This window comes from Ranitomeya imitator, chromosome 6 (assembly GCF_032444005.1).
Source record: "Ranitomeya imitator isolate aRanImi1 chromosome 6, aRanImi1.pri, whole genome shotgun sequence".
NCBI lineage: Eukaryota > Metazoa > Chordata > Amphibia > Anura > Dendrobatidae > Ranitomeya > Ranitomeya imitator.
In genome coordinates, this window is record NC_091287.1 from 508,610,567 (window position 1) to 508,626,275 (window position 15,709).

At 43.2% G+C, this 15,709-nt stretch overlaps 1 protein-coding gene across 1 annotated transcript in view; it reads right to left on the reverse strand.

The window, feature by feature from the left end:
* The window catches only part of ANGPT1 (angiopoietin 1), a 435,569-nt gene that overhangs the window by 69,526 nt on the left and 350,334 nt on the right, over positions 1–15,709 (reverse strand). The window lies entirely within an intron of this gene.

Below are 15,709 nucleotides of genomic sequence, written 5' to 3' on the forward strand. Positions count from 1 at the left end.
ATCTAATGTTAAAAATAATAATAAAAAAAAATCGTTATATACTCACCATCCGTCGGCCCCTGGGATCCACAACAGGCCTTTCCCGCTCGCGACGCTCCGGTAACCAGTCCATGCTGCGATCTCACGAAATGATGACGTAGCGGTCTCGCGAGACCGCTATATCATCATCTCGCGAGACCGCAATGCACTCTTGAGACCAGAGCGCGCGAGGAGTGTCGGTAACCGCTTCGCTTGAATCCGGGGGCTCCGGAAGGTGAGTATATAACTAATTTTTAATTCTTTTTTTAACAGGGATATGATGCCCACATTGCTATATACTACGTGGCTGGGCAATATACTACATGGGTTGTGCAATATACTACGTGGCTGGGCAACGTAGCTGGGCAATATACTACGTGACTGGGCAATATACTATGTGGCTGGGCAATATACTACGTGGCTGGGCAATATACTACGTGGCAGGGCAATATACTACGTTACTGGGCAATATACTACGTGGCTGGGCAATATACTATGTGGCTGGGCAATATACTACGTAACTGGGCAATATACTACGTGGCTGGGTAATATACTACGTGGCTGTGCTATATACTACGTGGATATGCATATTCTAGAATACCCAATGCGTTAGAATCGAGCCACCATCTAGTATATAATAATTAGTGTTGGGCAAACCAGAACACCAAAGTTCGGGTCTGTGCACGGACTCCGAACATGGACATCTCACGGAAAACATTCTCTCACTTTCATTTTTCTGGCACTTGGCAAATTAATAATAATTTTGATAATCTTAATTGACCTAAAACAGGAAAGGTTTATTCTATTTCATGTCAGATATTGAGAAAAACATGCAGATGTGTCTTTTTATATAGTGAATGTAAACTTCTGGTTTCATCTGTATACTTTCCCTTGCTGGTGTTTCCTGCTGGTAATATTCTCATTTGGATGTCCAGAAATACTGCCATTGTTTATGCCAGTCAGTGAAAGACCATCTAGGGGTTATCTCTCCGTTGATTATGCTTTTTACCCTGCACTTATCTTCTATTTCTTGTAAAGGAAGTAGGCATCATACCTTTTTTTTAAAATTTTGTATTTCGTGGTTTGTTTTAACTCACTCTGAGATCTCTTTCCATCTCAGCACTATTTCCCTTTTGAAGGTAAAGTGTACTCTGCTCTGCCCTTCGGTTCCTTAGGAGGAACGTGAAGTGCTAGACGGCCTTTCAGGTAGCATAGGTCCGAGCTGCCATCATTCAGTCAGTTGTTAGGGTTATTCCAGCCGCAGGAACGACTAGTAACTGCAGGGTCAGAATTTCTTGTCTGTGCAGTAACCGGATGAGTCAGTTGCAGTTTTTCTTAATGTTTTACCTATTTCCCCTTGTGAGTTGTTACATATAAAAGTGGCAAGCCTACTCGTGTTCCTTTCTACCAAGGATAAAAGTGCCCTAAGCTCCAGATCAGTAGAGGTCCCTCACTTGTGGATAGGTGATAAATTATTTTCTCCGGACAACCTCTTTAAGCAACATGTAGAGGTGTACTCGTGTGAAGAGGGAAAGGAGGAGTACTATTTATAATGTGAGCTTGCAGGCTTTTGGAAAGAAAGACTGATGGGAACATTACTTATTTATTATGCTTTCTTATATAGCGCAATCATATTCCACAGTCCTTTTTTTCATTATTATCACTGTCCCCATTGGGGTCACAATCTAAATTCCCTATCAAAATGTCTTTTAAAGTATTAGCAAGAGCACATATAGCCAAGCCTAGAAAGGTAATTATCCACACATGAGATTCTAAGGTCATTGTGACAATTATTTTTGATCAAAGATTCATTTTAAGTGTTCCTGAGACATTCAGTGTAAAGGCCCCTTCACATTTAGCGACGCTGCAGCGATACCGACAACGATCCGAATCGCTGCAGCGTCGCTGTTTGGTCGCTGGAGAGCTGTCACACAGACCGCTCTCCAGCGACCAACGATGCCGGTAACCAGGGTAAACATCGGGTAACTAAGCGCAGGGCCGCGCTTAGTAACCCGATGTTTACCCTGGTTACCATGCTAAAAGTAAAAAAAAAACAAACAGTAAATACTTACCTACAGCCGTCTGTCCTCCAGCGCTGCGCTCTGCTTCTCTGCTCTCCTCCTGTACTGTCTGGGAGCCGGAAAGCAGAGCGGTGACGTCACCGCTCTGCTTTCCGGCTCACAGACAGTACAGGAGGAGTGCAGAGCGCAGCGCTGGAGGACAGACAGCGTTAGGTAAGTATGTACTGTTTGTTTTTTTTTACTTTTAGCATGGTAACCAGGGTAAACATCGGGTTACTAAGCGCGGCCCTGCGCTTAGTTACCCGATGTTTACCCTGGTTACCAGTGAAGACATCGCTGGATCGGTGTCACACACGCCGATCCAGCGATGTCTCCAGGGAGTCCAGCGACGAAATAAAGTTCTGGACTTTATTCAGCGACCAACGATCTCCCAGCAGGGGCCTGATCGTTGGTCGCTGTCACACATAACGATTTCATTAACGATATCGTTGCTACGTCACAAATAGCAACGATATCGTTAACAATATCGTTATGTGTGAAGGTACCTTAAGTGCCCCTGTTGGATGATAGTAAAATACTGTATATGGTGCTGCCCCATGAATGTAATAGTACAATGGAACAACATATCAGATTTAGAACACATTTGCTAGCTTCATTAGAACCCAAGTTTCATAATACTTCACTTGGCCTTAAAACAAATACTTCAGTTTTAATCCTGAGATTTTTGTAATAACTAATGGAAAATCACAGCGAATAAATTCTAATAACAGGAAAACTTCGATGTAGCAAGCAGCGTGAGTTCATAAAGAAACATTTTTTGGGTCAACTTCGTAACCTTCAGCAAAGATGTTATATGAAGGGTTTATTGTGATAAGTTGGAGGAAATTGTTTATCCAAACTTTAGTCTTTTGAGTTAATGCCCATTAGAAATTAAAATAAATACTTCTATGTAAAAATAATACAAATATTGAGGAAATGGCTCCAGAATAAATACTTTGTCTACTGGCATCATTGGACTGGAATCATAGCAGAGGCCCAAAGAGTGGTTGGCATATATACGTACACTGGTATTTATATAGATGCCAGGACATCTGTGTCAATATATTGTGGATGTCCCATGGCTATTAGATAGGTCCCTAATACCGATATCAAAAGAAAAATCTTGAGATATAAAGAAAATGACAAGGACAGTGTTAGCATTTCTTATATACCGGTATGTAGACTGTAGAGATGAGCAGATCTGTTGAAATTTAGATTTGTCAAATTCAACAAATTTTCCCTCCAAATTTGATTTGCGGCATACAAATTCGCACATATTTCAATATTGAAAAGCTTACAAAAATACAACTGGGGAGACAAGAAAGAGAGACAGAACTCCACTAAGCATAACAGCTTACACTTTACAGGAGAAACAGAGAGCGGGAGAGAGAGGGCCCCGCTGACCAAAAGAGCTTATAATCTACAGGAGAGAGAGGACCCCACTGACCATAAGAGCTTACACTCTACAGGAGAGAGAGAGGACCCAACTGACCATAAGAGCTTACACTCTACAGAAGAGAGAGGACCCCACTGACCATAAGAGCTTACACTCTACAGGAGAGAGAGAGGACCCAACTGACCATAAGAGCTTACACTCTACAGAAGAGAGAGGACCCCACTGACCATAAGAGCTTACACTCTACAGGAGAGAGAGAGGACCCCACTGACCATAAGAGCTTACACTCTACAGAAGAGAGAGGACCCCACTGACCATAAGAGCTTACACTCTACAGGAGAGAGAGAGGACCCAACTGACCATAAGAGCTTACACTCTACAGAAGAGAGAGGACTCCACTGACCATAAGAGCTTACACTCTACAGGAGAGAGAGAGGACCCCGCTGACCATAAGAGCTCACACTCTACAGAAGAGAGAGAGGACTCCACTGATCATAAGAGCTTACACTCTACATGACAGAGAGAGGACCCCGCTGACCATAAGAGCTTACACTCTACATGACAGAGAGAGGACCCCGCTGACCATAAGAGCTTACACTCTACAGGAGAGAGAGGACCTCACTGACCATAAGAGCTTACACTCTACAGGAGAGAGAGGACCTCACTGACCATAAGAGCTTACACTCTACAGGAGAGAGAGAAGACCCCACTGACCATAAGAGCTTATAATCTACAGGAGAGAGAGAACCCCACTGACCATAAGAGCTTACACTCTACAGGAGAGAGAGGACCTCACTGACCATAAGAGCTTACACTCTACAGAAGAGAGAGGACCCCACTGACCATAAGAACTAATACTCTACAGGAGAGAGAGGACCTCACTGACCATAAGAGCTTACACTCTACAGGAGAGAGAGGACCCCACTGACCATAAGAGCTTACACTCTACAGGAGAGATAGAAGACCCCACTGACCATAAGAGCTTACACTCTACAGGAGAGAGAGAAGACCCCACTGACCATAAGAGCTTAAACTCTACAGGAGAGAGAGGACCCCGCTGACCATAAGAGCTTACACTCTACAGGAGAGAGAGAAGACCCCACTGACCATAAGAGCTTACACTCTACAGGAGAGAGAGAAGACCCCACTGACCATAAGAGCTTACACTCTACAGGAGAGAGAGGACCCCGCTGACCATAAGAGCTTACACTCTACAGGAGAGAGAGAAGACCCCACTGACCATAAGAGCTTACACTCTACAGGAGAGAGAGAAGACCCCACTGACAATAAGAGCTTACACTCTACAGGAGAGAGAGAAGACCCCACTGACCATAAGAGCTTACACTCTACAGGAGAGAGAGAGGACCTCACTGACCATAAGACCTTACACTCTACAGGAGAGAGACAAGACCCCACTGACCATAAGAGCTTACACTTTACAGGAGAGAGAGGACCCCGCTGACCATAAGAGCTTATAATCTACAGGAGAAAGAGAGGACCCCGCTGACCATAAGAGCTTACTGTTATAATATGTGGAGTTTGTGACTATCCGCCATTTTCTTGTGGAGTTTTGGCTGCTGGTCTTTTTCCTCTGGTGCTGGGTTTGTCTTGGGTCAGGTATTTGTATCACTCTTTATTAACCAGCACCTGCCTCCCAGTCCTTGCTGGACAACAGTGTTTACCTGCTTGAGCTCTAGCTTGGTGCTTTGCTTTGCCTTCTGTGTGTGTTATTTGTGCAGTGCTTCCTGACGAAGGAATTCATTTCCGAAACGCGCGTCTGGTGTGTACGCATGTTCAGGACGGTGAGGTACTCTAAGGTAATGATCATTAGTATTTTTCCCTGGTTTACACATTGTGTGCACTTAGTACTTTATTATCTTGCAGTAATGCTCAGCTTTCAAGGGAGTTTCCTATGTGCATGAGTGGATCCTTCCTTGAGTTCATTTCTTGCACTTAAGCACTTTATTTTTTTGTATTATTGCACAGTCTTCGTGTGATTTCCACTTGTTGTCATATATATTTTTTATATAATAATTCTATTTTTATTTTTACACTTTGGCACGTCTATTTTTCTTCATTTTTAGAATAATTTCAGGGGATTATTTACACCCCATTTTGGGGATTAATTACCTTGCACAGGTTCATTAGTGACCTCTATACAAATTGTGCTTATGGGTTTATTCTTCTTTTAAATATATAATATATACTGTCCTGAATCACACACAGTTTGTCTACTTATAATTTTATATTGTTATTTTTTTCTGTATCACTGCTACCAGTTAATAAAGATATTATTTTATACTAGATGGTAGCCCGATTCTAATGCATCGGGTATTCTAGAATATGTATGTAGTTTATTTCTGAAGATTTTAGAATACATTGAATACGCAGGATTCGGCCGGTCGCGACCAATTAGCGAAGCGTGGTTCAAATCCCGTGCCAATTAGCAGCTGGACTGCGTGCGCCTGTCGCTGATTGTTCGCGGCCGGCCACGTAGTATATAGCACAGCCACGTAGTATATAACAGCCCACGTAGTATATTGCACAGCCACGTAGTATATTGCACAGCCACGTAATATAAAGCACAGCCACGTAGTAAATAGCACAGCCCATGGAGTATATAGCACAGCCCACGGAGTATATAGCACAGCCACGTAGTATATAACAGCCCACGGAGTATATAGCACAGCCACGTAGTATATAGCACAGCCTACAGAGTGTATAACAGCCCACATAGCATATAACACAGCCACGTAGTATATAACAGCCCATGCACGCAGTATATAACACAGGCGACATAGTGTATAACACAGGCCACGTAGTCTATAACACAGCCCACGTAGTGTATAGCACAGCCATGTAGTATATTGCACAGCCCACGTAGTTTATTGCACAGCCCATGTAGTTTATTGCACAGCCCACGTAGTATATTGCACAGCCCATGTAGTATATTGCACAGCCCACGTAGTATATTGCACAGCCCATGCAGTACATTGCACAGCCCACGTAGTACATTGCACAGCCCACGTAGTACATTGCACAGCCCACGTAGTATATTGCACAGCCCACATAGTATATTGAACAGCCACGTAGTATATTGCACAGCCACATAGTATATTGCACAGCCCACGTAGTATATTGCACAGCCCACGCAGTATATTGCACAGCCCATGCAGTATATAGCACAGCCCACGCAGTATATTGCCCAGGCCATGTAGTATATTGCACAGCCCACGTAGTATATTGCCCAGCCCATGCAGTATATTGCACAGCCACGTAGTATATTGCACAGCCCACGTAGTATATTGCCCAGCCGACATAGTATATTGCACAGCCACGTAGTATATTGCACAGCCACGTAGTATATTGCACAGCCCACATAGTATATTGCACAGCCCACATAGTATATTGCACAGCCACGTAGTATATTGCACAGCCCACGTAGTATATTGCACAGCCCACATAGTATATTGCACAGCCCACGTAGTATATTGCACAGCCCACGTAGTATATTGCACAGCCCACGTAGTATATTGCACAGCCCATGTAGTATATTGCACAGCCTACATAGAATATAGCAATGTGGGCATCATATCCCTGTTAAAAAAAAGAATTAAAATAAAAAATAGTTATATACTCATCTTCTGTTGGCCCCCGGATCGAAGCGGTTACCGACGCTCCTCACGCGCAGCAGTCTGAAGAGTGCATTGCGGACTTGTGAGATGATTACGTAGCGTTCTCGTGAGACCGCTATGTCATCATTTTGCGAGATCGCAATGCATGGAGCGGTCACCGGAGCATTGCGAAGAGTGGGAAAGGCCTGTTCTGGATCCGAGGGGCCGACGGACGGTGAGTATATAATAATTTTTTATTTTTTTATTATTTTTAACATTAGATCTTTTTACTATTGATGCTGCATAGGCAATAGTAAAAAGTTGGACACACAGGGTTAATAGCAGCGTTAATGGAGTGCGTTATACTGTGGCATAATGCGGTCCATTAGCGCTGCCATTAACCCTGTGTGAGCGCTGACTGGAGCGGTCACAGACTGCGGGGAGTAAGGAGCGGCCATTTTGCCACTGGACTGTGCCCGTCGCTGATTGGTTGAGGGCGTTTTGCCATGACCAATCAGCGACTTGGATTTCCATGACAGACAGAGGCCGTGACCAATGAATATCCGTGACAGACAGACAGACAGAAAGACAGAAGTGACCCTTAGACAATTATATAGTAGATGATCCAGTCTGGTCTTCCTGGTGCAACCATAACTCTGGTGGTTGTGTTGTTTCTTGTTATGAGTGGTTTCCACTTCTTTATTTTGTTTGAACACCAAGGGTAATTATCACTATTTATTTATACATGTATTTTTTTAATTATCCTATAGTCTTTACTTTTCTCCTAAGGTGTTTTAGCATTATCTAGATATCATAGCTGTAGGGCATTATGGGGAGGCCCACAAAGCAATGCAAAAATATGATAGCCCACTCACTGCTTCAGCAGTGTGGAAAATGGAGCCAAGCAAAACTACAAATCGAATCTCAAAATGTTTGAAATCACATGAAACTGCAAATTTCCGGAAATGCAACTCGAAGTTCATCGTTTGTGGATTGATTCACTCATCTCTATAGTGTCTGTGGTTATTCCTCAGTATTTTTCACCCATGTAAACTACTGCCCAATAATTTATGGCAACCTAGGGCTGCAATAGGCTTTGAATCACATTGAATCTAGTGTAAAACGTAACAGCAAGTGACATAGATAGAAGAAGGAAAGGGGTGGAGACAGTATGTACTGTGCATTTCTGTTACACAAAGCTGCTCACTAGGTGAGGTGGATAGCTAAGCCTAAGGTCCAGGTGGGCAGACAGGCAATGGGCGTAGGTGCAGCAGCTCAGAGGAACACGCAGAATTCAGACACCTGCGGGACTGGAAACCATAGACAAGCAGGAAAAGTCCAGGAGACTGCATACAAGCAGGTGAGATACTGGAAACAGCAGGCAAGAAGTAAACCATCCAGTAGACCCCAGGCTGCCTGGTGAGTTGATGAAAACCGCTGGAAGGTGGGATACATCCAAGAGACCACAGATAAGCAGGAAGGATGCGGGAAAATACTGGCAGGTGGGAGACATCGAGGAGACCATGGGCGGGATGCTGGACATTGCAAGCAGAAGGAAGACATCCAGGCAGATTGCAGAGTTGTTAAAGACCTCGGGCAGACTACAGAATTACTAAAGACTTCAGGCAGATTGCAGAGTTACTAGAATCTGCAGTCAAGCAGGAGTCATCATGGAGAAGTTGACAGGTAGCAGAGAAAACTCCAGAGTTACAAGAAAGTGTAATATCATGGAAACTGCAGACAGCCCGGAAGATGTCCTGAAAACTACAGGTGGACATGTAGACTGGGTCATAGAAGTTCGGGGTCAGGTGCAGACAGAACTCCAGAGAAACTACAAAGTCTGGATAACGTGGAAGCCACAGAGAGTCAGGAAGACATCCTGAAAACTGCAGGCAGGTTGCAATAGTGGAATCCACAGGAAACTAGGTAGCGATACTAGAATTTGCAGGCAGGTACGGTGACGACCACTAGCAAGTTTACTTGAAGCCACTGACAATCAGGTGAGGTCCTCCACTGATACATAGGAATGTTACTGGAAACCACAGACAAGTATCACATAGACTGGGAACCATAGACAGACAGGAGATGTCCTGATGATTGTGGACTGGAACTGTGCGCAGGCAACTAAATGATTTACTATCAAGGCTTAGAGCAATACCAAGACACATGTGTACGTTTTGGGAGGGCTTATATATGCCTAGGAAATACAAAACATGGGAGAACGCCTGGCTACTTGCAAAGCCTGACGTGGAGCAAAAGAAAATCAAATGGACCGGCGCACGTGTGTAACAATTTCTTTAATACCTGGGTGACTATGGGACCCAATGATCGCACTGTGGCTGCTGAAAGTGACAATTCCAGGACCATGCAACCCATAGAAACAGAAAAGTTGCATAGGGGTGAAACAAGGAAACCTAAAAACAGATTACTCAGACATAACCTGTCTAGCTAAGTTTTCTTAATATAATTTAATAACCCACATGCAGGGCGAGACATCCATATTGCATATGTTTAATAGTCAGTAGCATGACATTAGCAGTGAACATAGGACCACCATAATCACAAAACTGTCAGCTTTTCAACCATCTTGTTTGCACCGATAACCCCCAAAGATTCTTTACAGCAGTTTCTTAGTAACCAGCCAGAAAAGAAAATCTCATTCAAATGGGGCAGATATTTAGAAATTCACATCCAGGTTCCGGACGGACGTGCCATGATTTCTTAAAACCATCATTTTAAAATCCATTAGAGCTTTAGACATGAGAAGAGGAAGAAAAAATTGCTCTTTCATAGAAGGCAGGAGATTTGGGTCCCTATAGAAACCTTTTCACAAGGGAAAGGCATTATGTATGAGAATAGGCTGGAGAATATATTGTCTTTAAAGTCGACATTATTAAAGGGGAGATGTAAACCCGTCACGAGGGAAATGGCTTATTGGTTTTCAAGTGACTGTTACTTGATACCTTGGTGAAAGGGCTTAGGATCAAATAAGTAAAGGGGATGGTAAATAAAGACTCAGGGAACTTGACTGCTTGGTCCTTTTAAGCACCAATTGATGTAGTCATGTCTGACACTACGAAGAGGCTTGTAGAGCAGAAAGACAAGAGGCCATAGGTCGAGGAATCACCAAGGTCATGAGCAGGCGTTTCACCTCTCTCTAAAGAAAAAAATCATCCAAAACATGAATGTCTAACCGTTAATTCTTCTTGAGTTAGGACACAAATATCCAGGGCAGGGGTTTGGTGGGGGCAGAGGAGCTTTGATTTCTCCACGCATGTTAGATATTACATAGCCGGCATTTGTGTCCTTACAGCAGCGGCTAGAGCTGAACGGAGCGTTGGCTACGGCTGTTGACCATTTAGATGCTGCTGCCAATCTTTGACATACACATACCGTCTTGAGCTCCATACCTACATGATTTTTCCTACATACTGCAGTATATACGGTAATACAAGAGATCAAGGAATCATATGTTTAAACCAGCAGTGGGGACTAAAAATTGATTTAAAATGATAAAAAATATGGAAAAATTAAAAACCAAGAAAGGAAAAAAAAAACAATAAACAGTCGGTATTGATGCAGCCATAAATGTCTGATGTAAAAATTAGTTAGCTCGCATGGTAAGCGCTGAAAAGTGGAAAAAAATTGGAACAGTAGAATTACATTATTTTTGGTCACCACACACCCAAAAAAAAGTGATAAAAAGTGATCAAAAAGTCTTATGTACCCCAAATAAAAATTAATAAAATCCTCAGCTTACCACGCAGAAAACAAGCTGTCAACGGAAAAAAAGGAAACATGTTATGTGTATCAGAAAAGGAAAACACAAATCAAATATATATATATATATATTTTTACAAAATTCTGAATTTTTTTCACCACTTAAATATAGAAAAAAAATGATGCGAGTTTGTAATCCACTGACCTGGATAATCCTGTTTTACCTCATAATTAATGCTGTAAAAACAAAACCCCCAAAACAATGTCGGAATTGCATTTATTTTTCCATTTTATCCCTATTAGATTTTTTCAGCCACAAAAAAAAGTCCTCACGTGGGTATGTTAACAGAAAGATTAAAAAGTTATAGCTCTTAGAAGAAGATTTGCATGTTTTCCAACTCCAAGTTGTTTAAACTTGAATGCTTATTGGATGAAGCAGATTAGGCAATGTGTAATTGTGCAATAAGGGGGAATAGCCTAAAGATAAACTAATCTGCATAAAAATGAGGATAGTATCAAAATACTCACTTACATAATAATTCTGCACACATTCCAGAGCTGGAGTCACAACCACACTGCTCATTACTCCTGTGTAACATTCCCATGGTGATGCTTCTGAATGTGTGCCACATAGAGAAAGGAGAGCAGAAATCCCTCATGTCTCAGTGTACTATGTATAAAAGTCTTCATAGCAGCTCGTCTTTACACACTAGCTCTGATAAAACTAACTGCAAATGGTCAGAAATGGCTTTTTCCTCAACTACATATACATGACAGCTTATTTTTATACGTGGCCCGAAGCGAACGCTTTGTGTATAATGATAAATCAAATGTAACTTACTCTGATGATGTTTATAATAGTCCTAGAGAAATGTATAAAGACAGTAGTAAAAGAAGAGAGAAGGGAAGACCTTGACATGACATGACTTGGCACAGCTCTGATAACTGTACAGTTACTGTAAGGCCAGGGTCACACCAGCGTATTTTCTCTCATCCGTGAGAATCTGGCTGATTATGCATATCACACGCTAATCAAACTCTGATCAGACTTTGATCACAGTATGATCTGATTTTCTCAGATTTGGAAAAAATGGAAATAAAATTCTGTGTCAGTCTACAAAAATCTGACTTATTCTGCCTCCAAAACTACACTGTGAGTGTCGGGTGCTTGAGACTGTTTCTGTGGCTGTCTCTAGGTACCAGTGCTCACACCAAAAGATTTCATCAGATAGCTTGACTCAACTGCAGAGGCACATATGACGATTACAGAAGAAGGTTTATTTCCAAGCTGAATTCTTGTAGTTATGCACAATTATAGGAGGTAAAAAGACTATTCTGATTCAGAGATGCAAAGACATGAACCTTATAACATGGCTGACATACAGAGAAAGAGGACGAAGGGAGGGATTACTTACAGATCTGGGGAGGCAGGCAAGGAGTGAGGGTGGACAAACTTTTTATAGTGCAGCATCTCAGCAGATAGAGGGGTTTGAAGGACTTATTAGTGAGGTTAGACATCCAGCCGTCTCTCCCAACGATCCATTGCTGCTGGATGGACACAGTATAAAGAGCCGCCAGAATAGCACAGCTGTGTAATGACCATTTTCTGGTGCTGCGGCTCAGCTACTATTCCCTTTAATATCAGCAGAGCTGCAGACGCCTGAGAATGGTCACTACACTGTATAAGTAGCTCCTACTCCATACACTGTGTATATCTGGCCACCATAGAATATTGTAGCAGCTAAGGATAAGCCTTCAAAGCCCTGGAAAGCCCCTTTAACCCCTTTCTGACATCGGACGTACTATCCCGTCCATGTGGGGTGGGCCCCTATGACCATGGACGGGATAGTACGTCCAGTGCGATCGGCGGCGCTCACGGGAGGAGCGCCGCCGATCGCGGCCGGGTGTCAGCTGTTTATCGCAGCTGACATCCGGCACTATGTGCCAGGAGCGGTCACGGACCGCCCCGGCACATTAACCCCCGGCACACCGCGATCAAAGATGATCGCGATGTGCCGGCGGTACAGGGAAGCTTCCCGCAGGGAGGGGGCTCCCTGCGGGCTTCCCTGAGCCCCCCGCAGCAACGCGATGTGATCGCGTTGCTGCGAGGGTCTCACCTCCCTCCCTGCTCCCTCCAGCCCCGGATCCAAGATGGCCGCGGATCCGGGTCCTGCAGGGAGGGAGGTGGCTTCACAGAGCCTGCTCAGAGCAGGCACTGTGAAGGCTGCAGCGCTGCATGTCAGATCAGTGATCTGACAGAGTGCTGTGCAAACTGTCAGATCACTGATCTGTGATGTCCCCCCTGGGACAAAGTAAAAAAGTAAAAAAAAAAAGTTTCAAATGTGTAAAAAAAAATAAAAAAAAATATTCCAAAATAATGAAAAAAAAAAAAAAATATTATTCCCATAAATACATTTCTTTATCTAAATAAAAAAAACAAAACAATAAAAGTACACATATTTAGTATCGCCGCGTCCGTAACGGCCCGACCTATAAAACTGGCCCACTAGTTAACCCCTTCAGTAAACATCGTAAGAAAAAAAAAAAAAAAACGAGGCAAAAAACAACGCTTTATTATCATACCGCCGAACAAAAAGTGGAATAACACGCGATCAAAAAGACAGATATAAATAACCATGGTACCGCTGAAAACGTCATCTTGTCCCGCAAAAAACGAGCCACCAAACAGCATCATCAGCAAAAAAATAAAAAAGTTATAGTCCTGAAAATAAAGCGATGCCAAAATAATTATTTTTTCTATAAAATAGTTTTTATCGTATAAAAGCGCCAAAACATAAAAAAATGATATAAATGAGGTGTCGCTGTAATCGTACTGACCCGAAGAATAAAACTGCTTTATCAATTTTACCAAACGCGGAACGGTATAAACGCCTCCCCCAAAAGAAATTCATGAATAGCTGGTTTTTGGTCATTCTGCCTCACAAAAATCGGAATAAAAAGCGATTAAAAAATGTCATGTGCCCGAAAATGATACCAATAAAAACGTCAACTCGTCCCGCAAAAAACAAGACCTCACATGACTCTGTGGACCAAAATATAGAAAAATTATAGCTCTCAAAATGTGGTAACGCAAAAAATATTTTTTGCAATAAAAAGCGTCTTTCAGTGTGTGACGGCTGCCAATCATAAAAATCCGCTAAAAAACCCGCTATAAAGGTAAATCAAACCCCCCTTCATCACCCCCTTAGTTAGGGAAAAATTAAAAAAATGTATTTATTTCCATTTTCCCATTAGGGCTAGGGTTAGAGTTAGGGCTAGGGTTAGGGCTAGGGTTAGGGCTAGGGCTAGGGTTAGGGCTAGGGTTAGGGCTAGGGTTAGGGCTAGGGTTAGGGTTAGGGCTAGGGTTAGGGTTAGGGCTAGGGTTAGGGCTAGGGTTAGGGTTAGGGCTAGGGATAGGGCTAGGGTTAGGGCTAGGGCTAGGGTTAGGGTTAGGGCTAGGGCTAGGGTTAGGGCTAGGGTTAGGGCTAGGGTTAGGGCTAGGGTTAGGGCTAGGGTTAGGATTAGGGTTAGGGCTAGGGTTAGGGCTAGGGCTACAGTTTGGGTTGGGGCTAAAGTTACAGTTAGGGTTTAGATTACATTTACGGTTGGGAATAGGGTTGGGATTAGGGTTAGGGGTGTGTCAGGGTTAGAGGTGTGGTTAGGGTTACTGTTGGGATTAGGGTTAGGGATGTGTTTGGATTAGGGTTTCAGTTATAATTGGGGGGTTTCCACTGTTTAGGCACATCAGGGGCTCTCCAAACGCGACATGGCGTCCGATCTCAATTCCAGCCAATTCTGCGTAAAACAGTGCTTCTTCCCTTCCGAGCTCTCCCGTGTGCCCAAACAGGGGTTTACCCCAACATATGGGGTATCAGCGTACTCAGGACAAATAGGACAACAACTTTTGGGGTCCAATTTCTCCTGTTACCCTTGGGAAAATACAAAACTCGGGGCTAAAACATATTTTTTGTGAGAAAAAAAAAGATTTTTTATTTTCACGGCTCTGCGTTATAAACTGTAGTGAAACACTTGGGGGTTCAAAGTTCTCACAACACATCTAGATTAGTTCCCTGGGGGGTCTAGTTTCCAATATGGGGTCACTTGTGGGGGGTTTCTACTGTTTAGGTACATTAGGGGTTCTGCAAACGCAATGTGACGTCTGCAGACCAGTCCATCTAAGTCTGCATTCCAAATGGCGCTCCTTCCCTTCCGAGCTCTGCCATGCGCTCAAACGGTGGTTTCCCCCAACATACGGGGTATCAGCGTACTCAGGACAAATTGGACAACAACTTTTGGGGTCGAATTTCTCCTCTTACCCTCGGGAAAATACAAAACTGGGGGCTAAAAAATAATTTTGGGGGGAAAGATTTTTTTTTTTAATTTTCACGGCTCTGCGTTACAAACTGTAGTGAAACACTTGGGGGTTCAAAGCTATCACAACACATCTAGATGAGTTCCTTAGGGGGTCTAGTTTCCAAAATGGTGTCACTTGTGGGAGGTTTCTACTGTTTAGGTACATTAGGGGCTCTGCAAATGCAATGTGACACCTGCAGACCATTCCATCTAAGTCCTCATTCCAAATGGAGCTCCTTCTCTTCCGAGCCCTCCCATGCGCCCAAACAGTGGTTCCCCCCCACATATGGGGTATCAGCGCACTCAGGACAAATTGGACAACAAATTGTGGGGTCGAATTTCTCCTGTTACCCTCGGGAAAATACAAAACTGGGGGCTAAAAAATAATTTTTGTGGGAAAAAATTTTTGTTTTATTTTTACGGCTCTCCATTATAAACTTCTGTGAAGCCCTTGGTGGGTCAAAGCGCTCAGCACACATCTAGATAAGTTCCTAAGGGGGTCTACTTTCCAAAATGGTGTCACTTGTGGGGGGTTTCTACTGTTTAGG